The sequence below is a fragment of the Lithobates pipiens genome, unplaced genomic scaffold (genome assembly GCF_037356315.1).
Source record: "Lithobates pipiens isolate NorthernLeopardFrog02 unplaced genomic scaffold, aLitPip1_a1.2 Scaffold_22, whole genome shotgun sequence".
Lineage (NCBI taxonomy): Eukaryota > Metazoa > Chordata > Amphibia > Anura > Ranidae > Lithobates > Lithobates pipiens.
In genome coordinates, this window is record NW_027507784.1 from 270,931,536 (window position 1) to 270,954,401 (window position 22,866).

The window sequence follows — 22,866 nt, forward strand, 5'->3', positions numbered from 1 at the left end:
TATTACTGTCTCTTGCTGCCTAAAAACCCTGTTTGTGGGGGAACTAGTTCTATTTGTATATACTTGGGGTGAGCAGCACCCTCCTAGCTTTTTATAGCACTGTGTTCTTATTTGATTGTTAATCAGACTGGGTGGATAAACACCCTTTTTCTTTTCTTTTCTTCTCTTTTTCCTTTTTCTTTTTCTTTTCTTTTCTCTTCATACCATCTCTTTCCTTTTCCCTCCCCCGAATTGAACACAGGAGGGTTATACATGAGCTTGGCCTAGCATAACTAACATTGAGGAATTGATTTGTCCTTATATGTATATTTTTATGCAAACATTGTTATGGTAAATAAGAATATGTTTCAGGGTAATGATTGGGATCTGTTGATGTTAGGGTATGAAACTGAATTTGAGAAAAATGATCGGGTTGATACTGAGATCACTACTTTGACCTTCAAACTAATGAGAATACTTGAAAGGAAATCAGCACTATTTTGGTACATCAAATCGTTCGAAAGATATAAGAATGAAAAGATTAACCCATTAGGTCTCAGGGTCCAAATTTTTCCAAATATAGACCTAATTAGCAATGAATGCAAAACAGAATGGGAGGCCAACCTAAATGCGTGCTCTCAGCAAATGATGACTATCCTTGTTAGGGAGTACACCAGGCAGATTGAACTCCTCGACAAGGAAATTCACACCTTGGAAATGGCTTTACAACCTTATGCGTCACATACCCTAGCTGTAGAAACCCGGACTAAACTCCGGGATGATTTATCCATCTATAATAAAAATATTTTACGCAAGAAGGAATCCAAATACTGGAGGGATAAATTTGCCTTCTCAGAGGGACGAGCCTATAAATGGAGTATTAACACACAATCCAAAAAGAATGTTAATGGAAAGATACATCTTCCCAATAAAAACACAAATAAATCCAAGGACCTGTCTAAACCTAATGAACCAATCAAACAGGTGCAAAAATCACGGGGAAAGTTCAAAAGGAACCGTAGCAACAAAGATTCCCCTGAAGGTAACACTAAAAAACGCATTACCGATAACACCCCAACAGGGAGACCCGAGAACGGTCGGGACCTGCATACAGATGCACAGGAGGCATTTGCATTTGGTGAAGTCCCATGCAAATACCCCGACGATATAGGCACTTCCACATGTGACAATGTGTCACGTAGTGGGAGAGAAAGGGATGCCCCGATATGCCAAGGGAAACCTAATCGTAATATCGAGGCTATTTGTAACAATGGGACATCTAACGGACACGCTAGGGACATTGCAGCACCCAGTCTAGAACTATGTCAGAGCTCTTTAAACTCGAAACGGGGATTCCCCTCACCCCATCCAAACAAGGGAACAGGAAATTTGGACGCATTTGTCACACGGGTTCAGGTGAATCACTCAGTGTGATTAATCTTTCGTCCTATGCACTATCTACGGTTGAAAGCGATGTTCTGGCACGCGGCCTGACATTTTGCCCATAGGCAAACTTAGACCCCTTCGGGGCCATTATTGATATCCAACTATTTGCATGCAGGCTCCCATTAAAAAGCCTGCATGCAAAAAGTATCTTGCAACGGGAACAGAGGTGGACACACAACTTGGACGCCACCTCTGCCCCGGGCTTAAACGAATCGATCTCTTTTGCCCCCTTCCTTAAAGGATTTTCCTTTGGAAGGACACAATAAAGCCTCCCTTGCTTTGCAGTGGGGGCCTCACCTCTCCCCTACCCGGGTCTCTCCCTTTTTCCCTTCATCATTACGTCTCAGGCTCTTTTTCCGTATCCGCCAATAGATTATTTTGGATTGCTTTGTATATGCAATGTATCCTTATATCAATGATTACCCAGAAAAACCATGTGTTTAACTATCATGTGTTTCAATTGATGTACATTTTACTACAGTTTGCATATTTGCTCCGCTCAGGCTCTTGATAGAGATTTATATTTATATGACAATAGACGCCATTAAACTTTGAAGAGTATTATAGAATTATACAACTTGATTGGTGAATTCTACTTGGCTTTTTGTGATGATATGCCCCGACCGGCCATCTACCTCTCCTTTTCCCCCACCCCTTGATCTTCCTCCCTTTCACGAGCACAACCCACTTTTTATTATAATAATATTTTTTTTTTTTTTTTTTTTCCATCCTCTTCACCCCTACACTTCCCATCCCTTGACCAGTCCCGAAGATCCCGGGTGGGTGCTCAGGGGGTACCTGGCTAGTCTCGGCTTTTTGACATCGCCTAATTCTTATTTTATAATATAACAACTTTTTTTCTTCCGTTGAGAATATGTCTCTCTTCCCTTGAAATCTCCAATGGTCCTTTGCCGATTTGCAGAGGGGAGGAGGGGATAATGGGTCTGCCCCCTGCTCTGACTCCCCGGCAAGGGTAGGAGGGGTTTCTGCCTGTATTTTACGGACAGGCCTCTCCATTGGTTTCCCCTCCCCCCTTGTGGAGGCATGGTGGACATATATTCCCTTGCCGGTGGCATCCTCGGACACTTCCGGGCGCATACCTCGGGCGCATCCGCTAGTTTGGGCGAACGTGCGTGATATATATTTCGCGCGCGTCCGTTCGATCGAGCGAACGTGCGCGACGTTGTGACGCCACGTTTTTGCGACGGAAGTGACGAAATTTCGGGGCCGGTTTCCGGCCTTCCAGGACGCCGGGGCGGCCACACGAGGCTGATCCTATTCAGGCAGCCAACACGTTTGGATACACCGACTGATTGGTGGGCGTTTGCACCTGCAGCCAATCTCCAGGCTTTATATACGAACCTTCATTCATAGGAGGTGTATATTCATCCAGGAGGAAAGAAACCTGTACCCGTGGTTAGGTGAGCACTTATTTCCCCTTTGTATTTGACCTATATTTGGTGATACACTGCACCAAAACAAGCCCTTTTTACTGGCTGTTTAATATGAGGACTGATCTAAACTAATCTACAGATCGGACTTCAGGAAATACGTTGTAGGGACTGCGCCAGTTACCACTTGTGGACTAACGCCTAAGTCGCCGTCCCTCATCTTTACCTTCTGGAACAGTTTCCCATTAGGTCTTACAATTCAGGTAATAATCTCACCACTTGCCTGGCTATTCCAATGACGCTAATACACCGGTGTGGTATTTTCTCACACACCACATTTACACACTTTTCTTATATGTATATATCATCATGCACTTGACACTTTCATTGATCATGTCCCCCACCACTGTCAACTAGCTTAGCGCATCTTGTTTTTGCACACTTTCACATGTGGTGTTTTCTTGTTTGTTTGTTACATGACCCGCATATATCATCATTTATTCATGTTTTCACTTTTTCACCATTCCTTTGCGCACTTTTTCTTTCTTTGTTTAAACGTATACTCACACCGTCTTCACATAGCCCACCTCCCATCACCTTTATTTCTCCTTTTTCCCTATTTTCTTTTCTCCCGTCCCCCTTCTTCTGCGTATCATGGCTGACACACCGACACACAGTTGCACACCTACTCATTCCAGGCCATTTCTTCCTTCGTTCCCCTCTTTCTTAGGCTCCTTGGACTCCCAGGCGTGGTTCCTTTTCCCCCCTTTTCCTTTCTTTCTTTGTCCGGGTTTTAGAAAGCATGTTATATGGATATTTGGACAATTGGGGGTGCAAGTGTGTATATGTATATGTGTACATGTGCACAACCTTTGGCATACATAATGGGGATATGATATCATTATCCCCATATCATGTATGCACTCCATGTTTCCAACATTAAATAATCCTCGCTTTCAATTATTTAATCAATTAATTTTTTGCCATTGTTGGGATCTTGCTGCAGGTGTGACCCGCCATATCTTCGGTGTACCCTTACTCGTACCTACCCCCCGGAGTTTCCTCTTCTGGGGGGCAAGGCAACAGTGTGACCTCCCGTGAGTCACGCCAGTGGGTGTGTGACACTGCCTCTTCTTCCATATGGCATCTTGGCAATACATACGGACCAGGTACCACTCAAGATGCGTAAAGGAAATTGAGACATTGCCTTATGGGAGAACCTTTCTTCTGAAGCACTACAATCCATCTTACCTACCTGGAAGTACATTATGGGGTAAACCATTTTTAAATTAATATTGGGTATCCCTTATATGTATAACACCGGATTTATTTATTCAGTGTAATCTTGTTTTTCTTTTAACAGACCACCATCTCTGAAGAAGACCCCCTTTGGGGTCGAAACGCGTTAGCTTTATGCTCTCACGGTTATCTACTCATACAGTGTAACATAGTTGTGTCTGTTATTTTACTTCCATGTGACATTATATGTACTTTATATACATGATTTTGTCTGTTATCCAAGTGCTTAGGTGAAGCTCATGTTTGTTTTTACCAATTATTATTATTAAAATACCTTTTATACTACTTCTATTGGCTTCTATTACTGTCTCTTGCTGCCTAAAAACCCCGTTTGTGGGGGAACTAGTTCTATTTGTATATACTTGGGGTGAGCAGCACCCTCCTAGCTTTTTATAGCACTGTGTTCTTATTTGATTGAGATACATTCACTTGCCGCTGAACATGGCCATATAGCTCTGGGATGCCCTTCTCTGAGAAATACTTCCTTCCTGGGACCTTCCATTGTGTTGTTCCAATGGCCACAAATTTGCGAAAGGCCTCCGAGTCCACCAGTTTATATGGCAGTAGTTGGCAGGCTATGAGTTCTGACAAGCCAGCCGCCAACCGTTGGGCAAGAGGGTTATCCGGCATCATCATTTTTTACGCTCGAAGATTAGGCCCACGGAAGCCTGCCTTTTTGCAGAAAAACGTGAGCTTGGCGTGATGGAAGGTGGAGTGGAGAACAATTGTGAGGAGAGAGGAGAAGGAGAAGTAGAAGACGAGGCTGGACGGTGAGAGCCTGCAGTGTGGCTTTGTGTGTTCCATTGCTCCCACTCGGCTCGGTGATGGCTGCCCATTTGCCTTCTTAAGGCGGTCGTCCCTAGGTGAGTGTTGGGCTTACCGCGACTAATGCGTTGACTGCAAAGATTGCAGATGGCAACACTATTGTCAGCTGCGGACACGTTAAAAAAAGCCCACACTGCGGAGCCAGAGCCATGTGCCGGTGTCCTGGGAGCACGAGATGTGACCGTACATGGTCGATGACTCGCTCCTGATACATTTGCAGTCTGCTTTGTCCCTCCTGTGCAATGTAAGTTATTCCTGCTTCTCCTCCCTATCTGCTGGTCCATATCTCCCTCTGAACTCCCTTCCTCTTCCTCTCTTGTGGGCACCCACGTGACATCACTAGACATGTCATCATCGACGTCACCTTCCCCACCGCTATAAGTAGAGATCTCGGAGTAGGCAGCAACACCGGGGACCAACCTCCTCCTTGGGCTGATCTGGGTACTGTTGTCAGACTGCTGAGTAGCGGTTGTTGCTACCTCCTCTTCCTGATCCAATACCAAGAGTGGCTGCGCATCAGATATGTCCTCTTGATATGGATCGGAAAATAATTCCTTTGACTCAAGCGGAAGGTATGTGGTGGTGTTGTTGGTGGTAGTGTCTTTGGGGGTGCACATAGCAGAGAGTGAAGAAGAGGGTGCAGATCGAGAGGATGAGGAGGGTGCAGAAGAGTAAGGCTGAGCGAGCCATTCAACCAAGTCTGGTGCGTCCTTTAAAGTAATTGAACACACCTTCTGCAACTTCCCACTTTGGCTCAAGCCTGTTGCTCCTGCCCTACCCCTACCACCCCTGCGGAAGGGCCTGCCTCTTCCTCTGCCTGTAATTTTTTAAATGACCCTGTGACAAAACTCTCAGTCCCTATACCGATGAAGGACTGCTGCAGTATAGGGCAGCGGTCAGCAGTAGTGCACCTCAACCCTATGTATTGTGGACCGATACCAGTCCTTATAGAATAGCAGACTGTACCTCACTCAACCCTATGTACTGTAGCACCCTAGACAGACCAAGTTACCAGTCCTTATAAGGACTTTTGTGGACCAAGTAGGTTGTGTGTGAGTGATTAGCAGACTGTACGTCAGTCCCTATACCGATGAAGGACTGCTGCAGTATAGGGCAGCGGTCAGCAGTAGTGCACCTCAACCCTATGTATTGTGGACCGATACCAGTCCTTATAGAATAGCAGACTGTACCTCACTCAACCCTATGTACTGTAGCACCCTAGACAGACCAAGTTACCAGTCCTGATAAAGAGCTTTGTGGAACAAGTGAGTTGTGAATGATTAGCAGACTGCAGCAGAAGGGCAGCAGTCAAGTATAATATTCTTTCTATATTTGGAAGAAAGAATATTATACGTGTACAAGCCTATTACCATACCAGTCCTGAAAAGAACCTTTGTGGAACTAATAGTAACAGCTACTGATTAAACTGACCCTCACTGCCTCACACACTGCTTCCTGCCTGTCCCTATATAAACTGACAAAACAGAGGCTACTGGAACAATAACTGGAATAGCACTTTTGTGGACCTGATAGTAACAGTACTAACAGCTAATGATGATGACTAAACTGACTGTCCCTACAGCAGACACACTGTCCTGTCCCTTTCTCTAAACGGGCAAAAGACACTCGGGCTGCTGCAACAATCAGTAGCACAGCAAACCTATATACACCTAACACCTATACCAGTCCTGAAAATAACTTTTGTGGACCAAATAGCTAGCGATTTGGGTCACTGTAATCTCTCCCTGCTCCACACAGCAACCTCTCCCTATAGTGACAGAAGAAAGAATGTACAATGGCCGCCGGATCGGGTGTATTTATAAGTTAGGGGGAATGTCCAAGTGTCCATGTGCTGTAATGTCTCAATTGGCTGTCCTGTACCCCATGATGGATGTGTCATCATAGGTCAAAGTTCTTTTACACAGTAAACGCGGAAGTCCGCCGGGCGAACGGCGCCAATAGTCCGCCGATCAGGCGGATCGCGAACAGCCGAAATTCGCCGCGAAACGACCGCCGGGCAAACCGTTCGGCCATCACTAGTGATTAGGTATGCCTTGTAAAATGAAGCTTCACCTCATTTACTAAGCTCTGGAGCAAATGCCCTTGCAGAGTGCAACTGCACGGTCTATTTGCCTTTAGTAAATCAACCCCTAGGTGGTTAGGATCACTTTAAATGTTTTTTTTAAATTATTGTAAAGTATATATAACTTGTCTGTACTATATGAGATTTTATAGACATATATTTTAAAAGTTGGGTGATAACCATCAGTCCCTCAGTTCGCTAATTTGACAATAAAGAGCAACAACACACATTGATGTGCAGGCACATGGGCACAAGACACAGAATTGAAGGAGTAAAAACCAATGGGGATTGCTAACTAACAGACCCAAATGGCCTACAGGTAAAAGAATAAAATTAATATTCATCTTAGAAAGCTGCACAGATTTTGAATATCTACTTGGGCCCTTTGAATGCAAGGGCTATTTTTTGGAAAAAGTGAACATAGGCATTATAAAATTTTTATACCTGCCTCCAGCTCAGGTTTGATAAGGGTCAGCCATGTGTACTATATGTGCCTTTGCTTGGGATAACCTCCGCCCGTTAACCACGCAAATAAAAGGCGCTTAGCATTAAAAAATATGCTTTCTACCTGGGAGTTGTGGAATTTAAGCAGCTGTTCTAAAAGGTATTAAATCAATAAAACCGCTAAAAGGTATTAAATCAATAAAACCACTAAAAAACATTAAACAAAAATCTGCGAGGTGGATGGATAAATCAATTCACCCGTAGAAAAAACAGCGCATAATATTCAAATAAAAGAAAAGAAATAATATACAAATTGCGCTAGTGCAACCTATTGTTCTATGGAAAGAATATTTCTATCTTCCCAAATGTAACCATACAATCACAATATTGTCCATGAACACTGTCCATATATCTAAATTGTACTGAGTACTTAGGATAGTTTCAGGAAACGAATTGAAACAGTATGTCTATTTCAGTCCATCCACAGACAATAAAATTAATAGCCAAAACAAAAATAGAATGTCCTGGTATAAATCAAGAGGAGTGTACGATGCAATCCTCCCTTAATATGAAAAAACAGTGGTCACGAATTTGCTGGGGTACAATCTCAAGACTGGGGTGACCCCCCCTTAGTAATGCTCTTACCAGATATGCCTGGTTACATAGGCTCTTCGAAAATGCTCCTCATCCGCTCGATTTCATCCGGTTCGTCTGCACTAGGTAATACACGGTCGGATGTGCTTAGATACGCGGGCTCTCAGATGTTCCTCATCGGCTGGATCCCATCCACTGCATACACGATCGGATGTGCTTGGTTACACGGGATCTCAGATGTTACTCATCGGCTGGATCCCATCCACTGCATAAGTGCCGGGTGATTCAAGATCTCCAAAAGAAGCAATTACGGGAAACAAACATAGCGTAATACTGTCTTATGAAAACACAATTTATTTAAATAAAAATGTTGCACTCACACAAAGTTAATTCTTTAAAGCATTGGTTCACTCAGCGTGCATAGTTCTTAATCACAGTCTCAGGGGAAATAATAGCATCAGCCGCTAATGGCCGTCACCACTTAGTAGTTCACGGTTAAAGCTGTGCGACTCTTCCTCCCTCCTGTCAGTTCCTCTATGCTGCGAACATGTGCTACCACCCTGACGCGTTTCGTCGTATTGACATCATCTGAGGGTGGGGGCAATCAGTCCTGACTACACTTAAATACGTGCGGTATTAACCCTTCGTGGACATGTATAAATGTATAGCGGTTAATCTATCTATATTATGTACGTTGCTCTCTTTGACAGAATACCTGTCATAGGCTTTCATAAACGATGTTTTTAAGGGAACCATTTCATTACACAGAAAAAATTTTTAACAAACGAAATATTAAGAATTGGAAGAATTCAAAAAATAAATTGAAAAATATATAAGTTTAAAAAATCCCAGAAATTAGATTAAAACCTCAGGAGAGATGAAAACAAAATTACAGATAAAAACCACAAACGATCTTATTACCCTCACACACTCTACCAATATGGCCATGTCGGATTTCTGATAATGTGCTGATATGCTAACAATCATGATGTTTACAAAATCCGGCGCATATATCCCAATCACTTGTGTTTCTTTAAACGAGGGGATTCCCGTCACGTTGATCTAGATACTTCAAGTTTAAACGATAAACTTTATTATACAGGAGATGTATAAAGAAAAAGGATTCGCAACCTTTTATGGCCTGTCTCCTATTTTTTCTGATAATAAGATCAAGCAACAGCCTCAACTGACACTGACTTATATTCCCAAGCTCTTCATGCAGAAAGAGGCGAGCCGTCCATCACGAGCCTCCCATTAAAACCATCGCTGATACGATGAGTGGGTTATACACGGTACAATCTTTGTGATGCGACGGAAATTTTTTATGACTATTATTGGCTACTTCCAGTGCCGCTATCCTCAATCTACCTTACATGCGACGTTGTGGCTTATGTATTGTACATGTATATGTGGCATTATATATTTATGTGGCTAAGATATAATATATTTGAAATTCTAATTAAACAAACTTGCTGCCTGTCTCCGTTAATTAACTCATTATGGTAAAAATTCACGTATTAAAATCTGACTTCCACGTATACTAACAACCTGCATAAAATAATGATATTTCCTATTTGTCATCTACATAATATAAAATATAAAATATAAAATATAGAATGTAAAATGCAACTAATCCCTTCTCTTAACGTCAGGGTACTATCACCTTAATGAAAAGTGCCTGTGCGACTCATAAATTCAATGTCTAGTCACCTGACACAGTAATACTAATCGAGGGTGACCAATAAGACCCCAATATTTCCGAACATGACTGTAATAAAAATTATCATAAAAAAGTTCTATGATTAAAAGTTGGTAATAAAAGTTGGTAATTAAACAGGTTTAGTGCTAAAAGTATTAGTAGTAGAAAAGTTGTTATTCACGTAATCTGGATATTAAGACCCCTTTAAAACAGCTTTAAAAATCACTTATAAAACAATTAACGTCTAATTCAACGTTTAACCCATTAGGAGTCAGAGTGTTCATCCGATATATCCATTGGGATTCTTTTTTGGACACTTCGCGGACCATATTTGATCCACGCCAATTAGGGTGAACTCTATCAACTCCCCAGAATTTTAGTAGAGATGGGTCTCTGTTGTGATGTTTTTTAAAATGAAGAGACACGCTGTGATCACTAAATCCGATTTCTATATTGTACATATGTTCGGATATGCGTTTCCTTAGGGTCCTTTTAGTTCTTCCCACATACATGAGCCCACATGGGCACTGTAGTACGTATACCACGTGCGTGGAGCTACATGTAATAAAATCTTTTATTACCATTAACCTGTTATTCCCTGTGGATATGAACTCGGTCATACCTCTAATTAGGCTATTTTGCTTCATACAGGGTTGGCACCTTCTACATGAAAAAAACCCGTCCCTATTCCAGAAAGTTTCTGTTTTTTTGGGGGGATTCAACACTTTCTTCACTACCTGATCTCCAAAGTTGGGGGCTTTTCTGTATATGAATGAAGGACGAGATGGCAACACCTGTCCTAACGTTTTATCAAGACATAGGACATGCCAGTGACGATTTAATATCGTTTCCACTTCTTTATACTGGGCATGGAAGTCTGAGATGAATCCCCATTCTTGACAGGGAGCCTTGTCTTGCAATTTATTTTCTAGACATTCATCTCGGGAAATTTTAGCTATTTCCGATACTGTTTTGTTCAGAGATGCTTCATTGTACCCCTTTTCTATAAAACGATTCTTAATAATATCCGATTGTGGGTAAAAGTCACTATCCAAGGTGCAGTTGCGCCGTATACGCATAATCTGGCCTTTAGGGATATTTTTAAGCCACAATGGATGATGTCCACTTTTTATAGGTAAATAACTGTTCCTATCAGTAGGCTTGAAATATGCTTTGGTGATTAGACCCGTTCCCTGTTTGATTATATCCACGTCAAGATAATGTATTTTTTCTGAACTGTGTTCGTATTCCAAACAAATATTATTCTTGTTGTTATTCAATTGGGACATGAATTCATGTAGTGAGCTTTCTGAACCTTCCCAAATAATCAGGAGGTCATCAATGAATCTTTTGTAGAATACTAAAGATGACTTATATTGCTGTTGCTGTGAGAAAATTACGCGGTCCTCCCATTCCGACATAAACAGGTTCGCGATGCTGGGAGCAAATTTAGCTCCCATGGCCACGCCCCTTTTTTGTGAGTAAAAATTCTGGTTGTACCAGAAGTAATTTTGTGATAAACAAAAATCTAAAGCTTGTCCCAAAAATACCTTTTGTTCATGGGGGATATCATTCCTCTGACTTAAAGCCCAATTCAGGGCCAAAAGGGCGTTGTCATGTTGGATAATACTATATAGGGATGCCACGTCGGCTGTCACTAGGTGGATCTCTCCTCCTTCTCTCAATTTGATCTGACTCATTAGTTGCAATAAATTTTTAGTGTCTTTCAAATATGCTTTTGTACTTTGGACACTCATCTGTAGGAATCTATCTAAATATTGACCCAATCTTGCTGTTACAGAGCCAATACAGTTGACGATTGGTCTGGCCGGGGGTACAGTCGGATTTTTGTGTACCTTGGGCAATGTGTAGATAGTCGGTATTCTACAGTGACCGGGTACCAGAAATCTCGACTCCTTCACATTCAACACCTTGTTTTTTACTCCCAATAATACTAATTTTTCTAGATTTTGATAATACAGCACAGTGGGATCCTTTAGTTGCATTTTACATTCTATATTTTATATTTTATATTTTATATTTTATATTATGTAGATGACAAATAGGAAATATCATTATTTTATGCAGGTTGTTAGTATACGTGGAAGTCAGATTTTAATACGTGAATTTTTACCATAATGAGTTAATTAACGGAGACAGGCAGCAAGTTTGTTTAATTAGAATTTCAAATATATTATATCTTAGCCACATAAATATATAATGCCACATATACATGTACAATACATAAGCCACAACGTCGCATGTAAGGTAGATTGAGGATAGCGGCACTGGAAGTAGCCAATAATAGTCATAAAAAATTTCCGTCGCATCACAAAGATTGTACCGTGTATAACCCACTCATCGTATCAGCGATGGTTTTAATGGGAGGCTCGTGATGGACGGCTCGCCTCTTTCTGCATGAAGAGCTTGGGAATATAAGTCAGTGTCAGTTGAGGCTGTTGCTTGATCTTATTATCAGAAAAAATAGGAGACAGGCCATAAAAGGTTGCGAATCCTTTTTCTTTATACATCTCCTGTATAATAAAGTTTATCGTTTAAACTTGAAGTATCTAGATCAACGTGACGGGAATCCCCTCGTTTAAAGAAACACAAGTGATTGGGATATATGCGCCGGATTTTGTAAACATCATGATTGTTAGCATATCAGCACATTATCAGAAATCCGACATGGCCATATTGGTAGAGTGTGTGAGGGTAATAAGATCGTTTGTGGTTTTTATCTGTAATTTTGTTTTCATCTCTCCTGAGGTTTTAATCTAATTTCTGGGATTTTTTAAACTTATATATTTTTCAATTTATTTTTTGAATTCTTCCAATTCTTAATATTTCGTTTGTTAAAAATTTTTTCTGTGTAATGAAATGGTTCCCTTAAAAACATCGTTTATGAAAGCCTATGACAGGTATTCTGTCAAAGAGAGCAACATACATAATATAGATAGATTAACCGCTATACATTTATACATGTCCACGAAGGGTTAATACCGCACGTATTTAAGTGTAGTCAGGACTGATTGCCCCCACCCTCAGATGATGTCAATACGACGAAACGCGTCAGGGTGGTAGCACATGTTCGCAGCATAGAGGAACTGACAGGAGGGAGGAAGAGTCGCACAGCTTTAACCGTGAACTACTAAGTGGTGACGGCCATTAGCGGCTGATGCTATTATTTCCCCTGAGACTGTGATTAAGAACTATGCACGCTGAGTGAACCAATGCTTTAAAGAATTAACTTTGTGTGAGTGCAACATTTTTATTTAAATAAATTGTGTTTTCATAAGACAGTATTACGCTATGTTTGTTTCCCGTAATTGCTTCTTTTGGAGATCTTGAATCACCCGGCACTTATGCAGTGGATGGGATCCAGCCGATGAGTAACATCTGAGATCCCGTGTAACCAAGCACATCCGATCGTGTATGCAGTGGATGGGATCCAGCCGATGAGGAACATCTGAGAGCCCGCGTATCTAAGCACATCCGACCGTGTATTACCTAGTGCAGACGAACCGGATGAAATCGAGCGGATGAGGAGCATTTTCGAAGAGCCTATGTAACCAGGCATATCTGGTAAGAGCATTACTAAGGGGGGGTCACCCCAGTCTTGAGATTGTACCCCAGCAAATTCGTGACCACTGTTTTTTCATATTAAGGGAGGATTGCATCGTACACTCCTCTTGATTTATACCAGGACATTCTATTTTTGTTTTGGCTATTAATTTTATTGTCTGTGGATGGACTGAAATAGACATACTGTTTCAATTCGTTTCCTGAAACTATCCTAAGTACTCAGTACAATTTAGATATATGGACAGTGTTCATGGACAATATTGTGATTGTATGGTTACATTTGGGAAGATAGAAATATTCTTTCCATAGAACAATAGGTTGCACTAGCGCAATTTGTATATTATTTCTTTTCTTTTATTTGAATATTATGCGCTGTTTTTTCTACGGGTGAATTGATTTATCCATCCACCTCGCAGATTTTTGTTTAATGTTTTTTAGTGGTTTTATTGATTTAATACCTTTTAGCGGTTTTATTGATTTAATACCTTTTAGAACAGCTGCTTAAATTCCACAACTCCCAGGTAGAAAGCATATTTTTTAATGCTAAGCGCCTTTTATTTGCGTGGTTAACGGGCGGAGGTTATCCCAAGCAAAGGCACATATTTGTTCAGTTCATTTTTTAAATAAGGCAGCTATGGAAGCTGTGGAATTTTTATCAAACCGACATATAGACATTGGTTCAATTTTTGCTACAAATAGAGAATCGGTGGAAACTAATGATTATAAAGAAGTCTTGCAAGCCCTTGGGAATGCATTAGAAAAGCAGGTACGAACCTGGTGGGATATATGTACCCTCGAGCAATATTTGAAAGAGAATATTATTGTACGTAGTTTAAGGTGGGAGGTAACACCACAAGACGGATTAGATGATGAGGAATCCATGAGAGAATGGTTGGATTTTTTTAATGGGGTGGGTTTTAAACTTCAGCAATTAGTTTTAAGAAGGAAGGAGAGAAAAATGCAAAAACTAAAGAAACAGATAGAAGAATTATCTAATGAATTAGCGAGTATCAGGGAAACACAACAATGGATGGATTTTAATTCTAATATAAACAAAAAATTGGAAAAAATTGACACTGACACCCAAAAAAAGAAAGTCAAAAAATTCCATAGGGATTTAAATGATTTTAGGAATGAAAATATTTACATATGGCAAAGCAAATTAATGAATAAACCTACAGAGAACGTAATCCCTAGAGAGGTTATCCCGGGCACTCCAGGTATTAGGGGATCTGATAATTACCTCTGTCCCGACAACCAATCTACCCCAAAGCATGAGGAGCAAAGATGGGTTTACGTAGATCAACGTTTTAAAAGAAAAGGGAAGCGAGGTAACCCCCAAAGAGGCCCTAGACCTGAAGAATACATAGAGAGACCAACTGCGTATCCGCAATCCAGATATGTAGATTATCAGCAGGGGTTCCCGTTATCTAATAGATTTGAACCCCTAAGAGATAATATAAGGATTCAAGATAACCCCCCTCGTCCTTTTTTAGGGAGAGGAGGGTGGAGAGGGAGATGGAGACCGCGGGGGATGGGCAGGAAGCCTCCTTACAGCAATGCCCCCCAGTACAACATGGGTCCCCCAAGACCTCAGCAGGGATGGTGGAATCCCCCACAGAATTATACCAACCCACAACCTCCGCAAAAAATTCCCCAATCACAACACACTGTAGGGGGAGGACCTCCTCAAGTAGGGGAAGGAGCACCAGGAAGGATCAATCAGATAGGAGATGGAAAAGGGGTTGTAGAGCAGGCCGGCGAGTCCAAAAAAAGAAGGCGAGACCTGGATCAGCCGGAATCTACAACTTAAGTAGTGCCACATTAACAGCTAAAGAATCCAATATTCTACAGTTGGGACTAAAATGTGCTCCGAGGAAAGCCATAAATAAATTTAATGTCTATATGGACATCCATAAATATATTAGGAAAATTAATATAAAGAAATATTTTCTAAATAATAACACTACGAATAGAATTACCATGCCAGTTAGTACAATAGGAATAGATAGCGGGTTGAAGAATAAGTCTTTATTCAACCCATTGAACTCCGCTAACCAGCATGTTGATGTATTTAAAAATCTGATTTTGAAGGACTTAGAGACCATTTTGCCAAAAAAGAATTTAAATCCACATCATTTACAGGATGGGATCAAAGCATTGGAAATGAGGAAGGATATAGTAATCAGACCTGCAGATAAGGGAGGGGGGGTAGTGATTTTAGACAAAACTTTTTACGAATCACAATTAGAAAAGATGCTATCTGACAAAGACACGTATGAGCTATTAAGAAAGGATCCCACTGTGCTGTATTATCAAAATCTAGAAAAATTAGTATTATTGGGAGTAAAAAACAAGGTGTTGAATGTGAAGGAGTCGAGATTTCTGGTACCCGGTCACTGTAGAATACCGACTATCTACACATTGCCCAAGGTACACAAAAATCCGACTGTACCCCCGGCCAGACCAATCGTCAACTGTATTGGCTCTGTAACAGCAAGATTGGGTCAATATTTAGATAGATTCCTACAGATGAGTGTCCAAAGTACAAAAGCATATTTGAAAGACACTAAAAATTTATTGCAACTAATGAGTCAGATCAAATTGAGAGAAGGAGGAGAGATCCACCTAGTGACAGCCGACGTGGCATCCCTATATAGTATTATCCAACATGACGACGCCCTTTTGGCCCTGAATTGGGCTTTAAGTCAGAGGAATGATATCCCCCATGAACAAAAGGTATTTTTGGGACAAGCTTTAGATTTTTGTTTATCACAAAATTACTTCTGGTACAACCAGAATTTTTACTCACAAAAAAGGGGCGTGGCCATGGGAGCTAAATTTGCTCCCAGCATCGCGAACCTGTTTATGTCGGAATGGGAGGACCGCGTAATTTTCTCACAGCAACAGCAATATAAGTCATCTTTAGTATTCTACAAAAGATTCATTGATGACCTCCTGATTATTTGGGAAGGTTCAGAAAGCTCACTACATGAATTCATGTCCCAATTGAATAACAACAAGAATAATATTTGTTTGGAATACGAACACAGTTCAGAAAAAATACATTATCTTGACGTGGATATAATCAAACAGGGAACGGGTCTAATCACCAAAGCATATTTCAAGCCTACTGATAGGAACAGTTATTTACCTATAAAAAGTGGACATCATCCATTGTGGCTTAAAAATATCCCTAAAGGCCAGATTATGCGTATACGGCGCAACTGCACCTTGGATAGTGACTTTTACCCACAATCGGATATTATTAAGAATCGTTTTATAGAAAAGGGGTACAATGAAGCATCTCTGAACAAAACAGTATCGGAAATAGCTAAAATTTCCCGAGATGAATGTCTAGAAAATAAATTGCAAGACAAGGCTCCCTGTCAAGAATGGGGATTCATCTCAGACTTCCATGCCCAGTATAAAGAAGTGGAAACGATATTAAATCGTCACTGGCATGTCCTATGTCTTGATAAAACGTTAGGACAGGTGTTGCCATCTCGTCCTTCATTCATATACAGAAAAGCCCCCAACTTTGGAGATCAGGTAGTGAAGAAAGTGTTGAATCCCCCCAAAAAAACAGAAACTTTCTGGAATAGGGACGGGTTTTTTTCATGTAGAAGGTGCCAACCCTGTATGAAGCAAAATAGCCTAATTAGAGGTATGACCGAGTTCATATCCACAGGGAATAACAGGTTAATGGTAATAAAAGATTTTATTACATGTAGCTCCACGCACGTGGTATACGTACTACAGTGCCCATGTGGGCTCATGTATGTGGGAAGAACTAAAAGGACCCTAAGGAAACGCATATCCGAACATATGTACAATATAGAAATCGGATTTAGTGATCACAGCGTGTCTCTTCATTTTAAAAAACATCACAACAGAGACCCATCTCTACTAAAATTCTGGGGAGTTGATAGAGTTCACCCTAATTGGCGTGGATCAAATATGGTCCGCGAAGTGTCCAAAAAAGAATCCCAATGGATATATCGGATGAACACTCTGACTCCTAATGGGTTAAACGTTGAATTAGACGTTAATTGTTTTATAAGTGATTTTTAAAGCTGTTTTAAAGGGGTCTTAATATCCAGATTACGTGAATAACAACTTTTCTACTACTAATACTTTTAGCACTAAACCTGTTTAATTACCAACTTTTATTACCAACTTTTAATCATAGAACTTTTTTATGATAATTTTTATTACAGTCATGTTCGGAAATATTGGGGTCTTATTGGTCACCCTCGATTAGTATTACTGTGTCAGGTGACTAGACATTGAATTTATGAGTCGCACAGGCACTTTTCATTAAGGTGATAGTACCCTGACGTTAAGAGAAGGGATTAGTTGCATTTTACATTCTATATTTTATATTTTATATTTTATATTATGTAGATGACAAATAGGAAATATCATTATTTTATGCAGGTTGTTAGTATACGTGGAAGTCAGATTTTAATACGTGAATTTTTACCATAATGAGTTAATTAACGGAGACAGGCAGCAAGTTTGTTTAATTAGAATTTCAAATATATTATATCTTAGCCACATAAATATATAATGCCACATATACATGTACAATACATAAGCCACAACGTCGCATGTAAGGTAGATTGAGGATAGCGGCACTGGAAGTAGCCAATAATAGTCATAAAAAATTTCCGTCGCATCACAAAGATTGTACCGTGTATAACCCACTCATCGTATCAGCGATGGTTTTAATGGGAGGCTCGTGATGGACGGCTCGCCTCTTTCTGCATGAAGAGCTTGGGAATATAAGTCAGTGTCAGTTGAGGCTGTTGCTTGATCTTATTATCAGAAAAAATAGGAGACAGGCCATAAAAGGTTGCGAATCCTTTTTCTTTATACATCTCCTGTATAATAAAGTTTATCGTTTAAACTTGAAGTATCTAGATCAACGTGACGGGAATCCCCTCGTTTAAAGAAACACAAGTGATTGGGATATATGCGCCGGATTTTGTAAACATCATGATTGTTAGCATATCAGCACATTATCAGAAATCCGACATGGCCATATTGGTAGAGTGTGTGAGGGTAATAAGATCGTTTGTGGTTTTTATCTGTAATTTTGTTTTCATCTCTCCTGAGGTTTTAATCTAATTTCTGGGATTTTTTAAACTTATATATTTTTCAATTTATTTTTTGAATTCTTCCAATTCTTAATATTTCGTTTGTTAAAAATTTTTTCTGTGTAATGAAATGGTTCCCTTAAAAACATCGTTTATGAAAGCCTATGACAGGTATTCTGTCAAAGAGAGCAACGTACATAATATAGATAGATTAACCGCTATACATTTATACATGTCCACGAAGGGTTAATACCGCACGTATTTAAGTGTAGTCAGGACTGATTGCCCCCACCCTCAGATGATGTCAATACGACGAAACGCGTCAGGGTGGTAGCACATGTTCGCAGCATAGAGGAACTGACAGGAGGGAGGAAGAGTCGCACAGCTTTAACCGTGAACTACTAAGTGGTGACGGCCATTAGCGGCTGATGCTATTATTTCCCCTGAGACTGTGATTAAGAACTATGCACGCTGAGTGAACCAATGCTTTAAAGAATTAACTTTGTGTGAGTGCAACATTTTTATTTAAATAAATTGTGTTTTCATAAGACAGTATTACGCTATGTTTGTTTCCCGTAATTGCTTCTTTTGGAGATCTTGAATCACCCGGCACTTATGCAGTGGATGGGATCCAGCCGATGAGTAACATCTGAGATCCCGTGTAACCAAGCACATCCGATCGTGTATGCAGTGGATGGGATCCAGCCGATGAGGAACATCTGAGAGCCCGCGTATCTAAGCACATCCGACCGTGTATTACCTAGTGCAGACGAACCGGATGAAATCGAGCGGATGAGGAGCATTTTCGAAGAGCCTATGTAACCAGGCATATCTGGTAAGAGCATTACTAAGGGGGGGTCACCCCAGTCTTGAGATTGTACCCCAGCAAATTCGTGACCACTGTTTTTTCATATTAAGGGAGGATTGCATCGTACACTCCTCTTGATTTATACCAGGACATTCTATTTTTGTTTTGGCTATTAATTTTATTGTCTGTGGATGGACTGAAATAGACATACTGTTTCAATTCGTTTCCTGAAACTATCCTAAGTACTCAGTACAATTTAGATATATGGACAGTGTTCATGGACAATATTGTGATTGTATGGTTACATTTGGGAAGATAGAAATATTCTTTCCATAGAACAATAGGTTGCACTAGCGCAATTTGTATATTATTTCTTTTCTTTTATTTGAATATTATGCGCTGTTTTTTCTACGGGTGAATTGATTTATCCATCCACCTCGCAGATTTTTGTTTAATGTGTACTATATAATGTACTGTACAGGCATACCCAGGGCCGGACTGAGAATGAAAACCAGCCCTGGAAATAATTTCATACCAGCCCCATAGCATTATTATACCAGCCCAGCAGCATAACGTCATTATTTTCTTGTTCATAAAAGAGAAAACCAAACATTTTAAAGCATATTTGAAAAGTGCATTATATATATATATATATATATATATATATATACATAGGGCACAGTGGTTGCGTTTGATGGGCACAGTGGCTGCGTTTGACGGGCACAGTGGTTGCGTTTGAGGGCACAGTGGCTGCGTTTGAGGGCACAGTGGCTACATTTGACGGGCACAGTGGCTGCGTTTGATGGGCAAGGGCTGCGTTTGATGGGCACAATGGCTGCGTTTGACGGGCACAGTGGTTGCGTTTGACGGGGACAGAGGCTGCGTTTGAGGGCACAGTGGTTGCGTTTGACAGGCACAGAGGCTGCGTTTGACAGGCACAGAGGCTGCGTTTGACGGCGTAAGGGCTGCGTTTGACGGCGCAAGGGCTGCGTTTGTCACAGTGGCTGCATTTGATGGGCAAGGGCTGTGTTTGACGGGCACAGTGGCTGTGTTTGACGGAGCAAGGGCTGCGTTTGGCACAGTGGCTGCGTTTGATGGGCAAGGGCTGCATTTGAGGGCACAGTGGCTGTGTTTGAGGGCACAGTGGCTGCGTTTGATGGGTACAGTGGTGGCAATTTATGGGCACAGTGAGGCTGCAATTGATGTTTTATTTATTAATTTTTTTCAGTTTGCGCCCCCCCCCAAAAAAAACTGCGCTTGGCACAGTGGCTGCATTTGACGGGCACAGTGGCTGCGTTTGACGGGCACAGTGGCTACGTTTGACGGGCACAGTGGTTGCGTTTGAGGGCACAGAGGATGCATTTGAGGGCACAGTGGTTGCGTTTGACAGGCACAGAGGCTGCATTTGACAGGCACAGAGGCTGCGTTTGACGGTGCAAGGGCTGCATTTGGCACAGTGGCTGCGTTTGATGGGCAAGGGCTGCGTTTGACAGGCACAGTGGCTGTGTTTGACAGAGCAAGGGCAGCGTTTGGCACAGTGGCTGCGTTTGATGGGCAAGGGCTGCGTTTGAGGGCACAGTGGCTGCGTTTGATGGGTACAGTGGTGGCAATTTATGGGCACAGTGAGGCTGCAATTGATGTGTTATTTATTTATTTTTTTCAGTTTGCGCCCCCCCCCCCAAAAAAAAAACTGCGTTTGGCACAGTGGCTGCATTTGACGGGCACAGTGGCTACGTTTGATGGCGCAAGGGCTGCGTTTGGAACAGTGGCTGCGTTTGATGGCACAGAGGTGGCAATTCATAGGTGCGGTGGCTGTGTTTGATGGCACAGTGGCTGCGTTTGATGGGCGCAGTGGTGGCAATTTATGGGCACGGTGGCTGTGTTTGATGGTACAGCGGCTACGTTTGATGACACAGTGGTTGCATTTGATGGCAGTGGCACAGTGGCTGAGCTTGATGGCCCAGTGATGGCAATTTATGGATACGGTGGCTGCGTTTGATGGCACAGTGGCTGCGCTTGATGGCACAGTGGTGGCAATTTATGGGTACAGTGGCTGTGTTTGATGGTACAGCGGCTACGTTTGATGACACAGCACTGTTAGGGAATCAAATAAATTGCTTCCCTAACACTGACCCGCCTCTCAGCCAATTTAGGTGCATCGCGTCTGGTTACCTGTCACCTGACTGGCTGAAGCGACAGGCGCTGTGATTGAATGCCTATCAGGCGTCCAATCATAGCAAGAGAGGACTGGAGAAGACATTGAGGACTTGGAGGGAGCGTGGAGGACAGCACTGACCTGAGACAGGTAAGTGACAGGTGGGGGGGGGGACACTGGCAGCATTTGATGGGGCAAACTGGTGGCAGTTGATGGTTACAGTGGCTGCGTTTGATGGCAGTGGCACAGTGGCTGCGCTTGATGGCACAGTGGTGGCAATTTATGGGTACAATGGCTGTGTTTGATGGTACAGCGGCTATATTTGATGACACAGTGGCTGCATTTGATGGCACAGTGATGGCAATTTATGGATACGGTGGCTGCGTCTGATGGCACAGTGGCTGCGTTTGATGCGCACAGGGGTGGCAATTTATGGGTACGGTGGCTGCGTTTGATGGCACAGTGGCTGCGTTTGGCACAGTGGCTGAGTTTGAAGGGCACAGTGGCTGAGTTTGAAGGGCACAGTGGCTGCGTTTGAGGGCACAGTGGCTGCGTTTGATGGGCACAGTGGCTGAGTTCGATGGGTACAGTGATGGCAATTTATGGGCACAGTGAGGCTGCAATTGATGTTTTATTTTATTTTTCAGTACTTTGCGCCCCCCCCAAAAAACTGCAAAAACATATTTAAAAAAGCACTCTTTTTTATCTGCAAAAAATGAGAGAGAAAGAGAGAGAGAGAGAGAGTGGCTGCGTTTGAGGACACGGGGGCTGCGTTTGACGGGCACAGTGGCTGCGTTTGACGGGCACAGCGGCTGCGTTTGACGGGCACAGCGGCTGCGTTTGAGGGCACAGTGGCTGCGTTTGAGGGCACAGTGGCTGCGTTTGATGGGTACAGTGGTGGCAATTGATATTTGTTTGTTTGTTGTTTCAGTACTTTGCACCCCCCCCCCCCAAAAAAAAACTGCAAAAACAAATTTAAAAAATGCACTCTTTTTTTTACTTGCAAAAAATTAGAGAAAGAAGAGAGACAGGGGGAGAGAGAGAGAGACAGAGAGACAGACAGGGAGAAGGAGAGAGAGAGAGACAGGCAGAGAAACAGATAGAGAGAGAGTGAGAGAGAGAGAGAGAGTGAGAGAGACAGACAGAGACAGAGCTCAGGGGGGTACCTTCTGCTGTTCTGATCCAGGGGCGGCCGTCCTCCTATTCTCCTCATGCAGACGGTGCAGTCTAGTGGGCGGGCCGAGTCAAAGCAGAAGAAATCAGCGGTGCTGGCGCCGCACGGGCTGAAATTCAATTAGGAGTCAGCGTCCTCATGCTCCTCCCCTCACTCTCAGGCATATCAATGGGCGGAGCCTGAGGCGGAGCCAAATCAGAAGAGGCGGCACAGACACACACAGACAGTGCCAGTGCATTGCAATGTGCAGCGGCGGCCGCCGCAGTTTGAGTGCAGACGGCC